The sequence below is a fragment of the Balaenoptera ricei genome, chromosome 4 (genome assembly GCF_028023285.1).
Source record: "Balaenoptera ricei isolate mBalRic1 chromosome 4, mBalRic1.hap2, whole genome shotgun sequence".
Lineage (NCBI taxonomy): Eukaryota > Metazoa > Chordata > Mammalia > Artiodactyla > Balaenopteridae > Balaenoptera > Balaenoptera ricei.
Genome location: NC_082642.1, coordinates 114,606,068 through 114,628,637, shown reverse-complemented (window position 1 = coordinate 114,628,637; position 22,570 = coordinate 114,606,068).

Genomic DNA, 22,570 nt, shown 5'->3' with positions numbered 1-22,570 from the left:
TGGTAAGAATTTGAACTAAGAGGTCAATGATCTGTAGATGATGGATCTTATAGGTGAGCCAAACTCAAGTGGAAAGAGCTATTTGCACAAGGAGAGAGGAAGAAAGGAAGTTCAGTGGGAGAGAGGAAATATAAGAAGGAGGGAAGAAAAAAATGGAGTAAATTAACACTGAGAAACAGTCAACTGTATTTTCCCTGTAGAAGGTATAGAATTGCCAGAGATACTGCTTCAAATCCTCAACCAAAGCATACACCATTCATGGAAACTGCAGCATTGGTAGCTGGAATAAAAAGACCAATGATTTTTTCCCCAATTAATACCTCTGGGGATAAAATTCCTACACCTGAATGACTGTTGTTGACAAGGATGAGATAGGAGCTGAAGAACTGTCATCACCTGTTTACCAGTAGGAATAAAAACCATAGATCTTCTAAAAAAATCTCTCCTTGGCTCTCTTTTTTCAACTTCTCTACCCACCGTAAAGAGCTATAGAATTTTGGAACTGGAAGAGAACTAAGAGCTCATCAAATCCAAGTAGGTCAAGATAATTTCATTTCATTTAGCTGCATAATATCCCTGTGAGATTAGGAGAGGCAGAGAATATGGATGGAGAATCTATGGCACCAAGAGGATTCACCCAGGTCACGGGGCTTATGTATAGCAAGGAACTCCTGGCTTTGAGTCCTCTGTCTCTTCTTCAGCAACAGTTACATGACAGGACATACTTTATTCTCTTAGAAGACTCCCCAGAGACACTTTGCCAAGCTCAGAAAGATCAACAACGCTTAAGAGTTCCTATTTCAGAATAGCCACAGGCCAGTGGGGTCACACAACAAAAAGATCCTGAATGAACACAAATGAAACAAAAAGTAGGGATGGTAAAAAGCAGCTATTCTGGGGTTTAGTAGCTTACACAACAGGATGTGTTCTGGAAACTTCTAAGCTTGCTTCCTGGTCTTATCTCTGTTTATTGGGATGAATTGCCCAAGTCATAGTTTCCCCAAGTCCAATTTTCATTTGTCAGACAGAATTAACAGTACTGATCACCAGGATGCTATGAGGAATACAAATGAATGAAATAAAAAGGGCACTGAAGACATGAAGAACTATAAAATCATGGATCGAGAGAGCCAAAAAGAGGCCTTGACAGGTAATCTAGCTTTGAAATATAGAATAAGGTGTATTATACACATCTACCTTGGCAGCTTTAGAGACTTGCATACACCTACGTGTATTTATATCTCTAGAACACTTTGTCAAAGGGTTGGAAAGAATGCAGAATGGAGAATTCATTGATCTGCTTCCACTGTTCCCCTCCACTCTGGGGTTCTTTGCTCAGTCCAAGATGAGAGGTTGATTGGGAGAGCAGAAGTAGACATGAACTAGTGTAAAATTTATTTCTGGAAACTTTCCATCCATTCCCATCCTTCCCACCATCCCCATCCCACTGTTCAGCTGTCCTCCCCACTATCTTTTACCAGATTCATTAAGTGTCTTTATGCTGTGTGTGATTATCCAAGGTTACACACTACTGCCTTAAATGACAAGCATGTCCTCCCCTAAGGAACAAGTTCCATTCCCCTCTAGGGTTACAAAAGTAATAGCCATCATATAAACTTCATGCAATCTTCCACAACATTTGTGGGGCTCTGTCATTTACTAGGTGCTAGCTTCAGCTTATAGCCTTCTCATACCATGGACATTTTTTTTTTTTTTACAGTTTTCATTTTATTTTTATTTAACCCAATATAGTCAATATATTATCATTTCACCATGTAACAATGTAAACATTATTGGGATTTTTACATTAATTTTTTATAGTAAGTTTTTTATATTCAATGTGTGTTTTCTACTCACAAGACATCTGGATTTGGACTAGCACTATTTCAAGTGCTCAATAGCCACATGTAGTTAGTGGCTACCATACTGGGCAGGACAGTTCTAGAATATACTTTTAACAATTTTTTAAGACAAATCAGATCTGTACAAAATGCTGCAATATCATACCATGGACATTCTTAACCAGATGAAATACAGCTAGGTTCCGAAAGATGATAGTGCTAGAAATGTCAGCTACACAGCAGGCCAATAAAGGTGGGTACTTACAACCCCCAAAGACAGAGGGCAGTGATCCATGTGGAACAAGGCTGGTGTTTGCTTAAGTAGCTAAACAGAGGCAGGCTCTGACAGTGGCCTTGAACTTCCTGCTCTCTTGTCCCCCGCTGAGCCAGAGCTTTCATCAATGGCCACGTGAGCATAAAGGAAGCTCAACTCCGGGCAGCCACCATTAAGTCAGAGAATAAGAGTTGCCAACAAATATTGACCAGGCTTTGAAAAAGCAAGGATCTGTGGGGGTGTAGGAAACCTTGTTCTCTCTATGCCCAAAAGACAAACAGTTCTTTTCATAAAAAGTAGAATGGGGGCTTCCCTGGTGGCGCAGTGGTTGAGAGTCTGCCTGCTGATGCAGGGGACGCGGGTTCGAGCCCTGGTCTGGGAGGATCCCACGTGCCGTGGAGCAGCTGGGCCCGTGAGCCACAATTACTGAGCCTGCACGTCTGGAGCCTGTGCTCCGCAACAAGAGAGGCCGTGATAGTGAGAGGCCCGCGCACCGCGATGAGGAGTGGCCCCCACTTGCCGCAACTAGAGAAAGCCCGCCCACGAAAACTAAGAGACCCAACACAGCCAAAAATAAATAAATGAATAAATAAATAAATAAATAAATAAATAAATAAATAAAGTAGCTATTAAAAAAAAACAAACTAATCTTTAAAAAAAAAAAAAGTAGAATGAAGTCTAAGGCACACATGAGACCTCAGATTGAAGAATGGCTAAGTATTTACAGATTTCTCCACTGATATTCAGAAAGATGCCCCGTTTTTCTCCATTCAGTTAAAGTGGCATGTCTTCAACTCTCACAGCATTTGTTATGAATAACCCAGACTGGTTTTGTTACCATCTGAAATTCTGTAACAAGTATGTTTCAGTCTTGGCCGGCATTCTAAGGAGAACAGCAGAATTCGCATCACTGCAAAGTCCAAGGAAATCAGAATATGAACCCACCGTTGATACATTTTCCCTTGACATACACAATTTTACTGAAACTGCTGACTTGAAATTTGAAATGTAAGGATGTTTTATATGAAAATTCTACAAGGACTTATGGCTTCAGGAAAGTCCATTATACCCCTATTGCTGTAACACCTTGTCACCTACTGGTTCTGAATTCACTGTGTTCTTACAACTAGATGCCCTTTCAAAAAGGCTCAAACTGTAATCCCAAATATGAATCCGTTTTTTCTTTATTATTTAAACTTTGCAATTGTTCACCAATGCCCAATATGAAAGATGCTTCATTTAGCACTGTCGCTAGCAGTATAACCATTCCTGGGTTTCTGAGACATCCTCCAAGATCTATCTATGTCTCAGTCCATGGGCAAACATATTATGGACCATGTGTAGATCTCTGTTTTCTAGGAAGATACGTGAGATGGAAATTGGCAAATTGCAATTGCACTTTAGAGTGTCTGGTGAAATTACTTTGGATCCCTGATGTATGGGAAAGCAGTCTGGATGGCTGGCCAGACCAGACATTTTGCATGCTCATGCCAGGGGAACCAAAGCAATTTGCTGACCCATTCCAAACCATTGGGCGGAAAGCTGTTTAATTAGAGAAGTCTCTAGTTCTGAAGGTTGGGTGATTTAAATATTCGGTGGAGAAAGTTATTGGTCAGTTGATAGGTCAGCCATGGTCTGAAGACTTTTTCTCTTAACATAACAATTTGTCTTCAGACTTTTTAAAACCTCCAATAGGCTGTATGCTAGCCAAATATTTCGTGGTTTTGTGAAGTTTTTTGGTATTCATGTCAAATGCAGTTCTTTAGAAACCCATTTAAAATGTTGTTTCTTTTCCATATGGCATTCTGAAAGGGAACAGGGAATTGCAAATTTAAGACTGTGACAAAAAAGAATGCTCTGTGTAACTATTTCCGTACTTTCTAAGTTTCTTAAATGAGTTTGATTTATATTGTGCCAAGACTGAATACTATGTTTATCATTAGGATTGTGATTTTTTAAAAGCCATATAGTCCCTTGGCAATTAGAATAACTGTACATACAGTATGTTGCAGGCTTTTTGTTTTTATTTTTACCATGTTTTGAAGTTTGATTAACTGACTCCATAAATGAATTCTGAAGAAGGATAAAACATCCAAGTTTCATCTCAACACATTCAAAGCATGTTTAGTGCAACTTTAAAGTCTAGGTCTCCAAGTACTGTTTGCAAAGTTGTTCTTAGTCTATCCCATTGTCTTGTTATGTATGCTGGGGACACTGCATTTTCTTAGATTTTAAAACCCTTGGGGATATAACTTTGCCCATTTTCAATGTGACTCTATAAGACAAACCAAATGATATACCCTTCTGAGAGGCATTGGAGTCCCTTCCAAGCCCATGGCTCCCTTCAGGGTGGTTCTCCATCCATAGATTGCTGTACTTTATATCTTATAATTCCCCACCCACCCCCAAAGAATGTGGCCCAACCCAAAGGCAGTCATCTATAGACTGGGCAAGGTCCAGGAAGGGGTCCAGCTGGAGAACTCTACTCAACAAAATGGTCCAATGACTGATCCCATCATATTTGTCACTTGGAATCTGATGGAGAGATGTACAAAGTTGGAGTCAGTAGTGGGAAAAGAATTTAGGAGAAAAAAAAAAAAAAAAAGAAGATAGATGGCACAACCAAAGGGTAAAAGCCTGAAGGCAGCAAGAATAAGTAGAGAACAAGGCAGAGGGGAAACTGAACATGAACATGGCAGAATATCACTGGAGTTGTCATGCTTCACCAGAGCTGTGGATTATTAAAGACACTGCTGCATTCTGACTGGTTCCCCAGTTTTCTATCAGTTTGGCTGTGGAGTTGCTGAGACTGGTTCCTGTCTTTCTTATAACACATCTCTGTTAACAGAGATATAAGAGTTGGGTTTTTTCCAGTTTCTGACAAATGATATAGAACCTTAAGTAAATGATTTATTTGCTATAAAATGAAACATCTATTTTGTGGATAGATGTTCTGACAGGTTCTATGGGGACTACAAAGATGAAAATCCACAGTTACTGTTCTCAAGGGGCTCACTGGTTTAAAGAAGTAAGACCATAGAGTGTTGATGGAGGCAGGGAAGGGCTAAAAGTGGGCATCCGGGACCAGACTATCTGCTTGCAACTAGCTGTATGATCCTGGGCCAGTTACTTAACCTCTTGTGCCTAGATTTCCTCATCTGTAAAATGGGGCAACACTGTAAAACCTACCTCATAGTATACTTGTTAGGATTATGTGAGGTAATGCCTAGAAAGAGTTCAGAATCACTAAGGTTGCCCATGCCCTTCCCAATAATCTGAGGTCCTTGGGGAAAAGGAAGGATTTGGGTAGATTAGAGGCATCTCTGTATAAACTTATTCCTCATGGGAAGATGAGATGTTTGCCGTACCAGTCAATTTAGTTGAGGAGTTACACCTAGATTCCAAGGTACATGTCCCTAGGACAGATACTCACTCAGCACCCTTGATCCTTGGCACAGAAGATCCCTCCTTTCATTGGTCACTGATGTGCCAGGGAAGGAATTTGGCTCCCCTGTCTCCCTACCCTCTCTTTGCTCCTCCCTTTGCCAGACATCTGCTACATATGCAGCTCTTGTGTCTGCTTCACCTTTCCCTGCATGATCTTGTCCTCCCCCCTCCCTTCCCTCCTTGTACTTTCTTACAGGAAAGAACCAGGGGCAATTTTCTTTACAACATATGTAACCACACAAAACATACAATTCCCTCTCAGCTCTGGAGTGTTCTGAGTTGATCAAGACCATCTGTGCTTGCTTATCCAATATCCCCCAGTCTACCCCACCCCCTAAATTAATCCTTTTTGTGTAATTTAGCAGGGTCTTTGTGCTACAAAGCCCTTAATAATTTTTAAACAAAATTACCTTAATACATAGCAATTGCTAAATGCAATACGGAAATATTTATTTTTCTTGCCAGCTATAGATTTCCGAGTCTGTAACTGCCTTACACAACTTGCAGAACTCTGTGTGATGCAAACCATATAAGACACATTTCTTAAAAGCTACTCCTTTGGGGAGTCTAGCAACACATCACATTCAATTCTACAAGAAGTGAACATTGCAAATTATCAACAAGTTAATTACCCAGGGCAAGAACCCAAGCCCGCCCTATAATATTTAATTTCCCCTTGACCCTGTTATGGCTGACATCTGATAGGCAATACTGAGTCTTTCCTGTGGCACCTTATTTCTAATTGTTGACTTTTGCTTATCCTCACTGGAAAACACTCAGGCATAAGTTCTACTGACAGACAGAAATCCAGCTGGAAAGTAACACCATCACAGCATCCTGGAATATGTAAGATGGTCACATAACTGTAATCATGGATAAGCACTGAAGATAAAAAATAACTTTTGTAATCCTATACTTACAAAATTATTTAAGTGTTCGTGAATTTTCCAGTGGATTTGGAAATACCTAAATAGTCATTCTTTCCGGAATTCTTGAAACCCCATGAGTTTGCCATTTGCTCCAGTGAATCTAAAATTTTTTGAGTTCTGCTGGATCATTCACCAAAGCCAGATAAACTCTTTGATGTATGCAGTACACTTGGACTGATTCTGTGGTGAGTACAACAACAGGTCAGATACACATTTGGGGCCCCAAGAAGCTTACAATCTAGGAGAAGAAATAACATGCATACACGTGGTAGGCAGATTAATAGCCACTCAAAGTTGTCTACTCCCTAATCTCTGGAACCTGTGAATATGTTACCCTACATGGGAAAAGGGGCTTTGCAGATGTGACAAAGGTTACAGACATTGTGATGGGGAAGATTAAGCTGGATTATTTGGGTGGGTTCAACCTAATCACATGATTCCTTAAAATCAGAGAGGGGGATATAAATGATCAGACAGATCACTATTGCTGGCTTTGAAGATGGAAGGGGTCATGAGCCAAGGAATGTGGGTGGCCTCTAGAAGCTGGAAGAGGCAGGGAAATGAATTCTGCCCTAGAGTCTGCAGTAAGGAATACAGTCCTGCTCACACCTTGATTTTAGCCAAGTGAGAACCATGGAAGATTTCTGACCTCCAGACTTGTAAGCTAAAAAATTTTGTAAGTCACTGAATTCATAGTTATTTATTCTAGTAGCAAATGGAAGCTGATAAATACATACTTTTAATACAAGTTAAAAAGTGTCAATTGCTATAGAAGAGGTATAAAGTGAGTGGGATCTTAGATGAAGGCCAGCACGGCAAAACTGACTCTTTAACTTCTCTTTCACCCTTGTTTTTCTTGACTCCAGATTTGTATTCCTTTTGGATTTGTAATAAATAATATCCATATCAAAATAGCATCATAGTATCCCCCCCCATCTTCAAGGGGGGCTCTACAGCACAAAGGTAAGGAGACCATGCAAACAGGGCAAGTGATTTGTACAAGATGGGAAGCTGGCGAAAGTGGCTAACCCTGAATTAAACACAGTCCACACCCAAGAGGCAGTTTCCAAAGCCGTGACTAATGTAGCTAAAAGCAAGTTTCTGGGATCACAAAGATATATTCACGATAGAATCTTAGTGATGGCAAACATCATACTATGTAAAACCTTGTTTTTATTTTAAAAATTATTTTTATAGCATTCCTGGAGTCTGACACCCACTTTAGCAAGATAAAAAAACTAGGACTAAATATTAACTCCTTTCCTGTAGTCTGCATAGTGAGTCATGAATGGAGTTGGAATTGCTGAAATGTCTCTGACTAAATGGAAAAGATAAACAAAACAAAAAAAGAGGTTAAAAAAAAAAGAATCTGAGTGAGAGTCAATAGAAATAATACCTTAAATTTTTTTCATGCATATTTATATATGATCACACTTAATAGTTACAATAATGCTGTGAAGGCCTTATTATCGTTGCTTTACCAGTGAGGAAACCGAAGTCCTAGAGGTTCAGTGACTTGTTACTAAGTAACAGTGCCCAGACCTAAACCAAGGAGTAACTAGAAAACTCTACCTCTTTTTCGCTAGTACCATCTAAGGGAAAGATACTAGCCTGTAGGCCCCTGGAGGGCAGGGACTGTGGATGTAACAGCACTTAATAGAATGCCAGCACTCAGGAGGGCCCCCACAGTGACTGTGAAATAAAGGAGTGAGTCTGGCGAATGGCAGTCCTCTCTCTGTGTTCCATTACTAGGCAGCTCTCAACTAAAACACAAGACAGCACACATTCTCACAAACTCCTCAAGTGATTCTAGGTAGAGGTTTTAAACCTTTGGGACAAATTGAAATCACCTGTGGAGCTTTTAAAAATTCAGATATCTTGGCACCTCGTCTTGCTGTTGTCGGACCTAAATAAGACCCTCTTTGGGCTAGGTCTTACTATGAATCCCATTGAAACACAGGTTTCAAGACATCACAGAGCAGAAACCAAATGGTTTGCTCTTTCTTCTTTTTTCCTATTAAACAAGATATTAAGTAATAAACAAATGATATCCCAAACTATCCAGCCTCTTGACATGAGGGAATACAGTCCCGTACTGTAAGCAGAGCTGGTTTTCCTAGTAACAGGGTATTCCCAGAGGAGTTCTGCACAGAGCTGACGATCAAACTGTTGGTGGAGAAAACAGCAGGCAACTGAACAACTGTTCTTGTGTTGAAGAGGTCTATACGCTTGTACGTAGAGCCAGAAATTGAAGGTTCATGAGAATATTGTACCATAACCTTCTTACCTCTTTCCTTACTCTAAGGGCCTTGCTCTTTATTATCTAATGGAAACCTAACATAATGAGAACTCATATCTAAATAGAGCTGGAGTTTGAATGGGAACTCTGCAAATGTTACATGCTCTCCCTCACCATAACACGTAGTTTATTTTCAGCAGAAGGGGCCGAGAGATCTGGGTTAGTTAAGAATGATGGAGCTTCCCTGGTGGCGCAGTGGTTGAGAGTCTGCCTGCCAATGCAGGGGACACGGGTTCGAGCCCTGGTCTGGGAAGATCCCATATGCCGCGGAGCAACTGGGCCCGTGAGCCACAACTACTGAGCCTGCGCGTCTGGAGCCTGTGCTCCGCAACAAGAGAGGCCGCGATAGTGAGAGGCCCGCTCACCACGATGAAGAGTGGCCCCCGCTTGCCACAACTAGAGAGAGCCCTCGCACAGAAACGAAGACCCAACACAGCCAAAAAAAAAAATATATATATATATATATATAAATAAAAATAAATTAATTAAAAAAAAAAGAACGATGGTCACAGTTTACTAAACCCATCTGTTTTCTTAAAAGGCAAAATTGTTAACTGATGGCGTGCAGGGTTCTCTAAGTCCATCTCAGGGGGATGGACCAGACACACAGAGGTCCATAGGTTATTTGGATGCACACTAGAATGGATAACCAATGTTCTGTAATCAAAATTCCCATGTAGGTTGAACCGTGGCCAACCTTTCGTTGATCTATCATAGAATGGGTGTGAGTCTTGAATGCACAACACCCTTCATTGGCTTAATAAAGCCATTCTTCTCAGTTCTCCTAAATAAAAAGAGAGGGACTAGTGAGATCTAGCAAGGGTAATATTATATAAACAAAAACAAAAAACAAAAAAGAAACTTTTGAAATTGTAGCTAAAAAGAACTGGAGTAATAGCAAATTATTTTAAACAATCTAGTGGTAGTATTTTCTCAAAAGGAGAAAAACAAATGTTCAAGTAGCCTTTTGCAAGACAGTCCCAACAGTGAGGTCAGTCGAGCAAAGTGGTATTTTTCCTTGGAATTCATTGAGATATTCAGGTCATAATTGGCTGTGGCATTTGGGAAAATTTGGGGGAAGAAACTTGGCTCTTGGAAAAGAGGGAAAAATTATCTCAATGCCCCAGAAGCTCTCTTTCAAACTCCAGATTTGCAGTGGGACATTGAGAGTTAGAATTTCTAGTAAAGAACAAAATATATTGAAGCCACAGATTTCAAACAAGGAGGAAGATCAAGGAGATGGTTAAAAAAAAAAAAGAAAGGAAAACTCTGGAACAAATGGTCATAGATAGCTGAATTGTGAAATAATCTAACTGAATCATAGGAAAGAATGACGTCATGTCTAAATGTTAGGTTGGGGGTGGGTATCTTGTGCTTATGATGTGATTACACATTTGTTGAACACAGGTGCACAGCAAAGATGCCACTCTCATTAAAAAGTTTCATTTATTAAGTTTAACATGATAATTCTTTATTATATTACCTCTTGGGACTCTGTCTTACCTATTTTTATGTACTTTCCTTGAAAAGATTGAGGATTATTAATCCCTATAATCCATCACTTAGTCATATATCTCAGAAGTACCCACTATGTGGTTGGCACTCTGCCAAGGAATATGAGAACCACAAAAGAAGTAAAACAGTATGTCTACTCAAGTGAAACTTAAAATCTAATTGCAGAAATAGAACTTAAGTACACGCAGACATTATGTAACAACTGTCCATCTGATGCCAGCTGAAAACAAAATTTGATATCTAGATGGGAGGGAGCAATGAGGGCTGGGGTATTTGGGGGTACACCTCAGAGGGAGGTTGAACTTGATCTACACCTTAATGAATGGAATGGAGGCGGGAGGCATTAAGTAAGAGAGTGTGAAATGAGCTCACAGGCAGTAAAAAGCTCAGAGGGTACAAGGAAATGAGTATATCTGCTTGGTCATTGGGCTTGAAGCATATATATTTAAGACTGGGCTATGAGTCATGGAAAAAGGCTGTGGTACAGTGGAAAGAACCCAGGTCTTGAGACTGAATTCTGATTTTGCCACTATAACCTCAGCTTCCTTCTAAAATGTGCTGAAAAAAGCAGCAAGTTTAGATTTACTTATTTGAAAATGGCTCCTGACTTATCTCTCCTTGAATATTGCTTCCCAGCCTCTGTGCTTCTCTAAACTGCTTCTACGTCTGGTCTAGGACCATTTTCCATGTCCCTAATGCAGGTCATTGGTATTAGGGACTACAGACACACTGCAGTCTGCAGAACTGTAGAATGCCCTCCACTAGAAAGGATGTTACTACTTCTCACCTGGACAGGGTCACGTTGAATGAGATGCAGTACTGCCCTGACCCTTTCTTTTTCCCACGGTGCCATCAGACAAGGCTGTACCAACACAACAGGCTTAAGGCAGTGATCCTCAGACAGATAATTCTAATGTGGAGCTTCTAAAATACTGATATTCAGACCGCTGAATCCAAACCTCTGCAAGGTGGAACCCAAACCTTAGCATTTTTTAAAGCTCCCAGGTGATTCCAACGTGCAGCCAGCGATGAGAACTACAGCTCTAAAGCAATCATCTGGGAGATTCTGCTAAACAGGATTGACTGTCACACTTCAGGTTCCACAAAATGACCTGGAGGGAGAAAGACTTGCTGCTAGACATTCCACAACCCAGTTCAGGTGAGGCATGGGCCCTTCGAGCAACTTCTCTTTAGGTACTGTCCATCAGCATGGGTTTCAGACGAACCTGTTTCCTCCTCTGATTGGGCCAGTGAGTAACTGTTGAGCCATGTTAGCGTGGCGCCCCTAAATAAATTATTTTCAGAGATTGTACCGTCTAAGCTGATGAAAGGAGTAGAAATATATTCATAATTAACTCATAAACTTCTCACAAATGAGTCAACATTTTACACAATTATTCAAAGGTGTGTTCGTTTCTTCCCTTCCTTATATCTCTCTTGACCCATGCCTTTTTCAATTTGTGGACATTTTTGGCCCACTCAGAGAAAAGGAAAAAACTCAGTGTTGCACTGTATCCATTTAATGGTACTCTGTTAGCCATACATAGAGTAGCTAAGTGTGAGAATTATACCTCAAAAGAATTATGTGCTCAAACATTTTTGTTTTTCTGTGAGGGTTGAGAAAGTATGGTTAAATTCTTCTAGATAATATCTGAATAAGCTTTGACTGAATTTCTTAGTCTTTCTGAGCTTCAGTATTCTCATCTAGAAAAAGATAATATTAGCATCAAATGGCAGGATCGTTAGGATACTATACTTCACTTTTGAAATACCATATATGAAGCACAGAGGGTTCAATATGGGAGTGTTTGAAAGTTGATCATTATTAATCCAATTTGAGAAAATAGGTCATCTTCTCTTTTTAAGCAGGGGGAAAAAAGTAGGGAAAAAAAGGAAGAAGGAGGGATTAAAAGAGGGGAGAAATAAAATTTGTATTATTTGAATGCTCACTATGTGCCAAACCCTATGTTAAGCTCTTTGTAAAGATTACCTCATTACTATCTACCCATGTAACAGGTATTGATATGCTCATTTTTGTAGATAAGAAAATTGAGACCTAGGGAGTTTAACAGAGAGAGGAAGTGACTAAGCCAGGATTAGAAGACAGATTTTAGGCAACATTTATTTGTGAACTGCTCTTGGGCTACCTCCTCCCCCCCACCCCCATTAGATGCCTATGGTGTCCACAAAGGTTTCTGACTCTTGCAGGTGACTTTAGGAGGCTGAGGGCCTTGAGAGATTATCATAATACCTGTCTGTATGCACGTATGTTTGTGTGTGTGTATGTGTGTATATGTATGTATATATGTATTGTTCAGGTGGAAAGAGGAATTCAGATTGAGTTCACCCTATTCTTTCATAGTATATTGTCCCCATTGGTTCATGCAAGACCCATCTCATTTCTCACTTTATTTTTTAAATCCCCCTTTATCACAATTTCCCACTTCTATTACTCTTGCCCTTCCATGGGCTCCCATCCTAATGTGTTTTTAGTTAATTCTACTTGTATTCTTAGAATAGCTATTTTGACTGGTGTGTGTGTGTGTGTGTGTGTGTGTGTGTGTGTGTGTGTGTGTGTGTGTGAAAGAGAGAGAGAGATAGAAAGGGAAATGCATTGATGCGTGGTATGGTGAATATCTTATGTTTCCAACTTTTTTCACTCAATACTCAATATTAATTTTTTAAAAAATCTACTCATGTGTACTTAAGTATTTCTTCTCTTGTTGTAAATATTCCACAATGTGCTCTAAATCACAACCTCTAGAGGCAGACACCAAGTTTGGCTGCAATACCTCAATGCCACAAACAACACCATTCCTCTGTAGACTTGTGTGAGACCTTTTCTGGGGTATATACCTCGATGTTCAATTTCTGGGCCATATGGTAAAGCTATACTTTTTAAAACTGAGTTCTGCTTACTAGAATGGGCTATAGGCAATCTACTGGTACGGGAAGGTTCCTATTATAATCCCACACAGCCTCCAATGCTTGGTACTATCTGAAGAACATGTTATTTTAAAATAGCATTCGCCTCTATTAACATTAAGCCCTAAAATAAAGAGAGAGATGGTCCAAAGAAGGACATTTTATAAATAAAATCCAGTTCTTAAAACAGCCTGGTTTGATCCCTTCACTATGAGAGATTGAAAACAGTACAGAGACGTGGTTTATGTCTCCACTAGAGAGGACATTGCATGCCCTCCATTTGGAAGGACAGTCAGTGCTTTAATTTAATGGGAAGACTTGAAGCTTTCTTTCGTAACCATTGTGGACTGCAAAAATATTTTTTTACGTGAGGGGATGAGATGAGCACTAGTGCCTTGGGCCCCTAGTCAGCCTGCCAAGGACAAAATGAGGACACCAGAGTTTCACCTCGTGGACCTGACAAGACTGCAAGCCTGTGGTGGCAACGAAGACACAGACAATCCATGACCTCACGGAACTTACAGGACAGTGGGGAAGAGAGAAGCAAACAATAATGACAAGAGATACTTGTGAGTCTGAGATTTAGGTACTCTCACTGAAGTGGACCTTTGAATCATCTTGGATGTCAAAGCCTGGTTCCATGGGATCTGTAGTCATGGGTTCTTATCAGCCAATTTAGAAGTCTTTCCCAACTCCCCCAACTGCAAGAAAGATGAAGTCCCTTGCTTGTGTCAGCTACTTTCCAACTCACAGTATATCCAGGTTCTCTCTCTTTTAATTTAAGCAACAGTCTCTTAATTTGAATTTGTCTGGCATGTCCAGATCCATCTTTTTGGCCAGGAAATTATTCAAAGATTAATGGTCCTGAGAGAAATAATATTCTTCACGCTAGATTTCGCAGGAGCTGTTCAATCTTTCTTAATTCGGCAGTGAGAATGATGAGCTGAAACAAAAGTAACCTTGACAGGAGTTGTCCTCATCTGTTACTTTTCCTATATCTCAAGAGGATTTGGTGGGGTCTTGAACTTTCCCCTTGAGCTAAATAGTTGGAAAGTACTTTGGCTCCTGGCAACTTACCCAGTAGTCTGATAAATGTGAAGGAGCTACCTTAGTTCTGGTTTGTGGGAAACAGCAGAATTTTCTATGGTTATTTTGTACACTGTTACAAAAGAGAAATCTTTTCTTTCCTATGTGTGGGCTCTGCAGACAGGAAGGATTGTGAAGGAAAAATTATATGGTAACAACAAATCTGATTGACTCCTGGGATTTTAAGTATGACAAGCAGTGCTTTTCTCTCCACATTAGCAATTTCATGGTGTTTAGAAGTAACTGCTAGGTTTTCTTTTAAGTCTATTAGAAAATATTGGTGTGTGACTTATTGTTGATATGACATATGGAATAAATTTTAGCAAAAGGGCTGCTGACTCCCTACATGATATGTGGGTTATTATCTGTGTTGAATAAAAAAATACAGTGCTTTTTATTTTACTTTGTGGAATTGAAAGTTTATAACAAAGGATGTATTGAGATTAAGGGAACTCTAGCATTCTCTTCTTACAGCCATTTTAATGGCTAATATAATCATGCCAATAATGAAGTTGAGAGGATCTGGTAATGACACCATTAACTGGACACTTACTTCATTTTAGGCACTGCATCATTTGCTCATTTGTTTTTACATTTAACAAATATTTACTGAGTACTTAATATATGACGGGAGCTCTGCTAAATACAGAAGCTATAATGGCAAGACTGAGACAGTCCCTAACCAATGGGGAAGACAGAACCCAAACAGAAAAGAATCAGATAATCATAGGAAAATGTTTTGAATTTTATAATAAAGAAACAGGGCACTATGAGAGAACAGAAGGAGAATTAGACTAAGGGACATGTAGACAGAGGAAATGTATGTTTAAACTGAGACCTGAAGGATGAATGGGAGTTATGCAGGAAAAGAGAGAGAAGAGGAGTGATTTATAGGCAATGGGAACAACCTTTGGGAAGATTACAGCCATGTGAAAGATTATAGTATATTCAAGGAATTAAAATGAGTCCTGGTTTCCTTGAGCTGGTGTGCACAATGAGAGGAGGTTGGAGGCCATGGACATATTATAATGGTCTTTTAAAAGTACATTTGGGGACTTTAGAATTTATCCCAAGCCACATAGGAAGTTATATCCTCATTTAACAGGTATGAAAATTGGATTGGAGAGGTTAACTATGTTCCTAAAACTCCAGCAAGTAATTGGTCAAGCCAGGTTTTTAAACAAGTACTGCCTACCTGCAAAATCTATGACTTTTACCTGTTAATTTAGGTCCTCTCTTCTTTTTTAAAAAAAATATTTATTTATTTATTTATTTATTATTTATTTAGTTTGCTTGGGGTCTTAGCTGCGGCACACAGGATCCTTGTCGTGGCATGTGGACTCTTAGTTGTGGCATGCATACGGGATCTAGTTCCCCGACCAGGTAACAAACCCAGGCCCCCTGTATTGGGAGTGCGGAGTCTTACCCACTGGACCACCAGGGAAGTCCCTAGGGACTCTTTTCTAATCTGCATAAAACTTAGCCACTGGTTGCCTTTTCCTGACCAAGTGTTATATTCAGAGAAACTTTGATCCAATACTCAGACATTATTTTTTAAAGATTAAGTATACATTACTGTCACTCAAGAAAACTCCAGGTGGGAGGAGTTTCTAATCATACATCAAGGTAAAGATTTATATCCCTTTTTCTACGTCTTTTGGTCTCAGTAACCCCCATGCTTTTACGTTTTCCCCTAAGTGTCTCCTCTTCTCACGTTCTAAATACAAATGCTATAAGATTTGTCCATAGAAGCACTCACACTTCTTCATGTCCTCACCCTTACTGTAACCTTCATCTTTTTTTTTTCTGCTAGTAACTCTCTGTCCATTCCAATGTGAATTCAGCCATGATTTACAGATACTCCAGTTCTTTCCTCTCTCTTTCCTCCAACTGGCAGAGGCAATTAAATTAGATGGTACTTTCCATGACCATTCGTTGTTGGAGGACATAACCACTAAAATAATCTTGGCTGGGAAGAATGCAGATATATTTTAAACCTTATAGCCTCATGAATCAGGTATATGCACAGGGTGTAATTGAGAGCCCAGTGTCCTGGAAAAAGGGCTGCTTCTCTGCAAAAACAAAGCACCAATTCTCTATGTATCCTGGGGTGGGACTCATACTGGGGATATGGCCAGCCATTAAGTTAAACCTATTGGAGTGGGTAAAATATAGCTTGCTATATGCAGCTCTGGGAAAAACAAGCCATTTCCCTAGTGCCACTGCCCCAGAGAGAAATTGCAAACCATTCTTACTTTCAATAAATTAGAAAAAGGCTTCCTCTGAGATGCCTCAGCAGAGAAGCTTCACTTTGCCAAACATATCTCCACCAATTTCCCAGAGAAAAATCCCTTATGCCATTATTTACTGTCCCATCTACGCCTACTGATAAGAGTAATAATAGTCATTTAAGGGGATGTGACTGCTTGTGGGAAAATGGCAGCATCAAATAAACAGAATAGTGGAAGCATAACTAATGGCAGAAACAGAAGGAAACTCTAATCAAAATTTTATTAAGGAGATAAATTAGAGTACATGCACATAACAGTTTTTGGACCAGAAGAACTTTAAAATTAATTAGATAAATTGAAAATAAGTTGGCTATCACTAAGAAATAGCTTGTATAGTTTTAAACATATATTACAAAATACTAAGAAAGGAAAATCATAGGCAAAAACATAAGAAGAAAAATAAATAGATGTGGTAAAAGTGATAATCAAAGAAATATTAGAATGTAAACTCCATGAGGACAGGAATCTTGTACTTCTTTAGCACTGCCAATACTTAAAATGGTGCCAAACCCACAGTTGGTGCTCAGTGAATGAATGAAGGAATAAATGAATTAAAGAAAATTTACCTAAGTTGAAGATTTAAAAGATACACTACTAGATGAGGTAGACCTGTTTTTCTCTGCTCCTCTCTGGCAAGTACAGCTATAAATCCTGGAAATGGTATAAGGTACAAAAGAAGAACTCTGAAAAATGGGGAGAAGAAGAAGAGCTAGTTTGAGAGCCCAGGACTGGAGGAATGACACAGTGATAGCCCTACCCAACAGAGGCCCGATGTTTCCTGATCCCCAACCTAACAAAAGAAGGCAGCTGAGGTAGGCTCATCACTTCCCTGGACTGAACAGGAGTCCCTCTGACAACATCAAGTGAGCCAGACTCCTTAGGTAAGGGGAATGGATTGGGAGCCATACCAAAAACAGGGAGCCTGGGGAAGCATTCTCCTTCCCTGCAGAGGCTGATACTCCTGTCTTGCAGTAGACATGAAGTGGAACCAGCAAAGGAGACTCAGCCTTGTCTGGGAAGCTCACTTCCCAGAGGCCTGAGAATCTCCCATCCCCGCCCAGAGATACTGGAACAACCAGGAGGTATCAGCCCTCATCCACTGAGAAAAACTCAGCACACTCATCTTGGGGTAACCCTTCTCCACCTTCAGGCAACACTGGGAGGAACAACACGTGCCCCAGCATCACCAGGTCAACCAACTAGACCAAAATAATACCACATAGGCTCTAAATATAAAACTACCATGGGAATCACAGTCTACAAAGTACACCAAACCTCATGCAATAAATCTAAACAGGGTACTGCTCCCAGAAATAAAAGATTTAATTAAAATGCAGTGTCCTCTAATATAATAGACAAGAAACATCAAGAATATAATAGAAAACCATCCACCATACCAAGAACAAAGACAATTGCAACTTGAATGAGAAAAGACAATCAACTGAAATTTAAAAAAAGATGAATCTGATGTTGGAATTATCTGACAACTATAAAGAAATTTCATAAAAATACTCTAACAATCTATTACAAATTCTCTTAAAATAAAATTTAAAAATAGTAAATATTAGCAAAGAAATAGAAGTTATAAAAAATAAACAAAATGGAAATTATAGAGCTGAAAAATGCCATAACAAAAATAGAAACTTACTGAATGAGCTCAATAGTAGAGTGGAGATGGCAGAAGATAGACTAGATGAACCTGAGGACAAAAACAGTAGGCTGGTTATTTACCTAAGCTGAACAACACAGAGAAAACAGACCAAAAGAAACTAACAGAATCTCGGGGACCTGAGAGACAATAAGAAAAATCAACATTCATATCACTGGTATTCCAGAAGAAGAGGAAAACGAAAGTGGGACTGAAAAGGTATTTGAGTAAATAATGCCTGAAAATTTTCCAAATTTGATGAAAGACTCAGACCTACAGTTCCAAGAAGCTGAGCAAATCCCCTAAAAGTATAAACTATGATCCACACCAAGACATTTCATAAACTTTTGAAAACTAATGATAAAGAAAAAAATCTTAGAAGCAACCAGACAGAAACTACACATTATCTGTAGGGGAACCTCAATTCAAATAACAGTGGGTTTCTCATTGGAAATCAGGAGGCCATTAGGGTGTGACACAATATTTTTCATGTGCTAAAAGAAAAAAACAAAGGATCAGTTGTGAATTCTATATCTTTAGAAATCATTATTCAGGAATTAAGGGAAAAACATTCTCAAGGGAAAGAAAAGTAAAAGAATTTGTTACTAGCAAACCTCCTGTTAAAAATTAGCTATAAGATGTTCTTCAAACAGAAGAGAAATGATCAATAGAAAGAAAAAAGAGAAAAAAAGAAAAAAGAGAGAGAGAATAAGAAGGAACTTTTCAGTCAGCATAATTCCTTGAAGAATCATCTAAGTTGCTGTTTACATTAATTGTCCATTTCTTTTTAATTGCTGAGTAGTATTTTGTGGTATGTATATACTATAGTTTGTTTAATAATTTGCCTGTGAAATGAGGACAGATTAGTGATTACCAGGAGTCAGGGTTGGGGAGGGGAGTTGGTACAAGAGGGAGGAAGGTGTGGTTATAAAAAGACAAGAGGAAGAATTCTTGTGGTGTTGGAACTGTTCAGTATCTTGACTGAGGTGTTGGATACGTGAACCAACATCTAATTTAACTGAATAGAACTTAATACACACAAACACATATACACACACTCATGAGTAGGAGAAAAACTGAGAAAGCTGAATAAAATTGGTGCATTATATCAATGTCAATGTCATAACATTATACTACAGTTTTGCAAAATGCAAAATTGGGGAAAACTTGGCAAAGTGTGTGCTGCATCTCTCCATATAGTCATTTACAACTGCATATAAATCTACAATTACATCAATTAAAATCTCAATTAAACAAAATGGTAAACTACTGCAGTAGCCATCCTCCAAGGTGGCTCCTGTTGAGTCTGCCCCTGGTATTCACCCACTGTGGAGGTCATAAAAAACACTATGGCTTCTACCTTACTTTTCTCTCTCACTTCCGGGAGGCCACCCACTGAGCATCAGATTTTTCCATCTACTACAATGGAAAATAATAAAAGAGAGAGAGCTATAGATGCGTTCACAAGAAAAAAGTACAATTATAAAGATTCATATCCTTCCCCAAGATATCCTTCATTATCAGACTTCACAAGAATTCAGAAATTACATGCCCTTTCTTTCCACGTATTCTGGCTGAAGCAATTACCTGAGAAAGCACCCTCACTAAGAACATTATGTGCTAACTCTCTAGACATAACAAGTGTTTATAGAAGACAATCGTGAGCAACGAATCATGGTAGTCATAGTGAAATCTGAGTAAATGGTTTTAATGTAGTCGAAAATTATAATATAGGTAGTAAGCATGAATTGATGCCATAAAACAGACATTCTGTGCAGGGAAAAATACATTAGCAAGGAAGCAAAATACTTCTTCAGCAAACTCAGGACTCGGAAGACAGGTGAAGAATTTATTTGGAAAGTATAACCATCCTAAGGGTCTGATTTCTATGAGGATGATGAGCAGGATTGGCCAAACAAATACAGTGAGTGGGGATCATAACATTACCTAATTTTGGTACACTCTGTAGAGATAACTATTGTAAATAAGCTATTAAAGATAAAAAAGCAATCACTAGTAAACCACTAGCCATATTTCCCAATTCAGAGAGAGAGAAAAAGAAAACAAGAAGGTATTTGCTTTAGATTTCACAGCAAGGCACAGATAAGTCTCTATAATAGGTCCATCTGGCTCCAAAACCCATGTATTTTTACACTATTATTTGGCCTCTATCGATGGTCCTAACAGGTCTATACTGAAGACATCCCACGTTAACAAGCAACTATCTTACAGTTTCATCATTTCCAAGATCAGAAAACAAAGCAAATGTTGTTAACAACTTAGCCTTGTAGCTTCAATTGGCACTGCAAAATATTAGGAGTGTGCAGCAACAAGAATAAAGGAAAAAGAAAGAAATGGTAATTATGTTTCATGGCAATAGTCACTGACAAACAGAAAAATCCATTAGATATGAGAAAAGGACATCTGACTTATTCAATGACCACCCAGGAGACCAAGAAGGAGGAGACTCAGGGAACTTGCGATGTTCAGGAATTCTCCAGACCTTGGGCCCTTTGATATTTGCTGTACATATACTTCACACCATCTTTATTTATGTTGCAAATAAAATAATATGGCAGGTCTAAAGAAACGATCTATTTCTCAGAACACAATATTCAAATGGTATTTCTCGCAGTGGTTAGTAAGGAACTCTGCCACAAATGAACCTAGAAATCTGAGAGCACATTGGATGAGTAAATTAGATTTTTAAAAAATTTTAAGGGAAAATTATCTTCTTTAATTAAAACTTCATTTTAGGAAAAATTGTATCCCTCTTTCAGAGGAATAGTACCTGTTTTAGGATATTTCTAAATGTTCCTTGACAGCAGTATCCTTTTCCCTCAGACAGTGCAGTATTTGTCCTTTCCCCTAACAATGCCAAATGCTGTGAATGAGGTTTCATGAAAGAGACAGAATTTGAACCTGGAACATTTGAATCAAGAAGCACAATTGCTTGATATTACAACAGAAACTATAGGTATATGAGACCACAAGGTGTGTGGCTTTCACCTTGAAGTTTCTGAAAGAAATGTCTCGCGCTGAGATTTGGACCTTTCCATTTCAAAGCAGTCAGGACATTTTTTTAAATGATAAGTTTTGAGCACAAATACCAAAAGATTGAAAAAACTATAGGCACTGGATAACAGGAAAAGATGAAAGACCCAATTCAAATGGCTGGCCCAAATAATGACTAAGGAGAAATAATAACCATCTGCAAATATTTGAGAGAATTATGGAACAAAAAGGGGAGAGGAATTTCTTTGAGCTATGCAAAGGGTTATAACTAAGAGAAACAGAATTAAATTGAGCAAAGAAAAATGTAGGCAGAGCATAAGGGAGAAAATGACCACGTAATGGGATCTGTCAGTCTGTGGAAGAGTCATTCACAGGAAGTGGTGGAAACCCCATCACTTGAATCATTTTCAGCTCAGTGGAAAAACTGCTCTATTAAAGAGGACTATCCAACCCTGGAAGAGGAGGGATTTGATGAGCAATGTGTCTTTTCCATCTTTAATTTCTATAGTTTTGGAAAAGAAAGAAAGAAGAGGAAAACTAAAAAAAGGGAGCAACCTGGTAGAATATCCTGGAGAAAAAAATTTTTTTAATCTAGAAACCACAGAACAGCAATGATGAGCAAAAGAACACATGAGCGAGAAAACCCACTAAAATGCACCAGTATCAATAAACAGGAAAAAATTTAAAGCAAGGCTGAAGAGGGAATGACTTCAAAGAGAGGTTGGGTATTTATTTAATGACTTTTGTTTTCTATGCACAATAGAATACCAGGTTCGTCTCAATATTCCTCTTAAGCAACTGAAGGACTGTCATGATTATCCCTGAGTTAGACTAACACAGTTGTGTTTCTCTAAAACTCCAGCAAACTTAGATACTTCAGAATAATCTGGGTGATCCAATTAATCATCTATGGTGGGTGGACCCCCAAAATACTGGTTAGGCAAAGAGCCAGGCTGATCATAATTAAATAATAAATAACTAAATCAATAAATACCATACAAATTCTATAAACACATACTGATCATTGAGTATAGGTAAAGTAATATGTCAGATAATTTCAGGAATACAAAGGTACATAAAACATGGCCATTTTTCTCCTTGAGCTTTGAGCCTATTGGGAAAGACAGACAGATTGGGAAACTTCATATGTCTTTGGGTCACTGAGCACCAAGACTCCTTGGGCAGGTTCCTTTTCTTACTCCTGCTAGATGCCTCAGGGACTCAGTCTGCTTTTCCCTCCTCCTAGTAGCTTTTTCCACCCACTCTATCCCTTCTCCACAAACCCAGCTTCCCCATTTCT